Source organism: Myotis davidii, unplaced genomic scaffold, assembly GCF_000327345.1.
Source record: "Myotis davidii unplaced genomic scaffold, ASM32734v1 scaffold975, whole genome shotgun sequence".
Classification (NCBI taxonomy): domain Eukaryota; kingdom Metazoa; phylum Chordata; class Mammalia; order Chiroptera; family Vespertilionidae; genus Myotis; species Myotis davidii.
Window position 1 is genome coordinate 142,046 of NW_006286791.1, and position 3,106 is coordinate 145,151.

A 3,106-nucleotide genomic window follows, 5' to 3' on the forward strand; every position below is an offset into this window, starting at 1 on the left:
TGAAAGCAGCGACAATACACTTAATTTTAAAGAATTCCAGCCATGTGTTGGTGATCTAAAGTAGGAACTTTTCTCTTAGGATATTGGATTAGAGACCTCAGAAAATTTTAGTGGAGGTGCTGAATTTTCCTCATGAATATGACATTTGAATAGCCCTTAATAACTCATTAAATAGATTAGTAGTGAATAGATTTTGCTTATGTGTAAAAATTGTCAGGAAAACTTGAAAGGATTGCCATTTTGGCTCATGTTGTGGCCTATGAGGAGAGTGAGGATCATAATGAGAACTGGGCGCTATTCCCTCGAGGTGCTGGCAGTGGTGTCTGCCTGGATGCCAGCCCTGCCTGCACTTTGAAAATGCCGTGGGAGCACAAGGGGAGCGATTGCTGTGTGTTTGCCTGCTGCAGCTCCAGGCCTTTGGGAATCACTCACTTTACACGTTTACACTGAGCACTCACTGTGTCCCCAGTTGGTACCAGCCCATATAGCTGTAAAGACGAACAAGCCATGGGGCTGGCTTTTGATAAACAAAGTTTAGGGGGAAACAGTTGTTTCAACAGAAAACTGGAAAGCATGTTTCCTGGCATGTGTATATGCATGCCCTGTCGTTTATTGTCCGTCCCATTTTAATGGATTCAGTCACAATTACTGATTTTCCTTTTGCTGAGGGCAGCATTATGTCTTGGCATGGCACTGTGACTGTTCCATCTTTATCTAAAATGTTGATATATTGCTAATTGTGGAGTTCCTTGCAGTAGATTTGATTTTTTAAAATTTTGCATTGCAGCACTAGCAGTTTGGCTCAGTGGATAGAGTGTTGGCCTACGGACTGAAGGATCCCAGGTTCGATTCCCAGTCAAGGGCATTTACCTTGGTTGCATGCAGGAGACAGCCAATCAATGTCTCTCTCTCAAATTGATGTTTCTCTTTCTGTGTCTCTCCCCCTCCTTTTTCTCTCTGTAAATATAAGTGGAAAAATATCCTTGAATGAGGGTTAAAAAAAATTTTTTTGCATTGCAGTATTATTTGCAATCTTGATTACTGAGCATTTTGGCACTGCTTAAATTTGCGCCCCAAACAAGTGCCTTACTCTGCTCACCTCATGTGGCCTTGCTAGTTAAATATTCGATTGGACATTGGACATTGCAGAAGATACATTGTGGACTCTGGACTCTTGTGTCTTTTCCTGAAAAGAATTGATGTTTGTCCTTGCAGGTAGTTAGCTTTACCTGACTCAACTCTGGTTCTCCTGAGGTGGTCACTAACCAAACCCCACACCTCGTTGTGGGGTGCCAGCTGTCCTCTCCCCTGGCTTCTGGTGTTAGTCTCCTACTGGTGCAGTTCGAAGTTGGCCATGACCTGGGCCGATTTTGTGTTTTGTGCTTCCCTTGTTCTGGGATTGGCCTTGCAGGGCTTCCTCCTTCCTAGCTTCGCTATTTGCTGCCATTTCTTTAGCTCTATTTTCTGTGTAGTATTTCTCTTTTCCCATGTGTCAGTTGCTCTTGAGTTTTACAGTTTGATTATTATAGTTTGCATTTTTGTAAGTTCTACTGGATTCTTTTTTGAAGTGCCTGGTCATTTCTTTTTTTTTTCTCACCCAATTCTGACTTTATTTACAACTGGTCATTTCTAATACTCAGTAGATCTTTGATCATGTTTTTAATTTTTTTAAAAAAATACATTTTATTGATTTTTTTTTTACAGAGAGGAAGGGAGAGCAATAGTTAGAAACATCGATCAGCCACCTCCTACACACCCACCACTGGGGATGTGCCCGCAGCCAAGATACATGCCCTTGACCGGAATCGAACTTGGTACCCTTCAGTCCGCAGGCCGATGCTCTATCCACTGAGCCAAACCGGTTAGGGCTTTAATTTTTAAAAATAATTATTTATACCTATTAAACATAATCGTTTTTTCTATACTGCAATTGATACCTCTAGTATGACCTTTTACTAGAAGTAAAAATAAAAAATCTGGCTCTCATTGGTTCTTTGTGCTGTTACTTATAATATCATTTTTCATTATTTTATTTTTATCTTTTAAAAATGTTTTTATTGATTTTTAGAGAAAGAGGAAGGGAGAGGAGAGAGAGAAACATTGATGTGAGAGAGAAACATCCATCAGCTGCCTCCTGCATGTTCCATACTGGGGATCGAGGCCTCAATCCGGGTACATGTCCTGATCAGGAATCTAATCAGTACCCTTTTGTTGTTGTTGTTGCATGGGATGATGCTCAACCAACTGAGCCAAACTGGCCAGGGGATGTTTTTATTTTTATTCCAAACTCACATTTATTATTATTGTTTTTTGGGGAATTATTTGAAGACCAGGTTGAGGGCCCTTTAAGAGAATGTTTGTTTACTTTGGCCAGGCAGTTGAAGGAGCTCCCATTCCTGGTCTCTTTGTGTTAAAGTTACTGGCTTGTGGATTTTCAGACCATCCAAAAAGCATGGCCATAGGTCAAGCTTGGAAGTTAACTTTTTCCTGGCTTTCTGCAGGGCCTGTGATCTGAATCTGTCTTGTGTTGGTCTGAGGCTGCCTGTCTGCATGAAGCCACTAATACTTAAGCTCTGCAATTCTGAAATATATCATCTTTAGCACTTACCTCCCTGAATTTGTGTTTCCACTTAAGTAGTTCTTGATCAGAGAGGTTTTCCCTCTTCATTTCTTGAAATCTCATCCATTCTTTTAAGGGTTTGTGAAACATTTGTGTAGCCTTTTTTATGGATTTGCAGTGTGAAGTTTTGGGGATGTCTGTATTTTGCAGTAGTGTCAGAAACCAGTCCTGTAGTTTTCCAATTTGCATTAGACTCTATATTACCAGTTGAGGTCAGTTCCCAAGACCGCTTATAAAATCCTATTTAACTCCACATACTGCTTGGTTGGTTGTTTGGAATGGGGCTATGGCGTTTTTCATCCCTCAGGCTGTGGACTAAACAGGCGTGTATGGCCTGACCTAGAGCTGCCCAGACGTCATGGATAGTGTTTACTGAATGGAAAGATAGGACTAAATTTTAAACAGTTAAATTGCACTTTCAGAGTACAGTGTATTTATGAATTGAGGGATATTTATTATATATATTATATATGTAACATATATATT

At 40.3% G+C, this 3,106-nt stretch overlaps 1 protein-coding gene across 1 annotated transcript in view; it reads left to right on the top strand.

Annotated features, from left to right (window-relative positions):
- Positions 1 to 3,106, top strand: part of HSF2BP (heat shock transcription factor 2 binding protein) — a 72,836-nt gene that overhangs the window by 36,064 nt on the left and 33,666 nt on the right. The gene's annotated exons all lie outside the window — the stretch shown is intronic.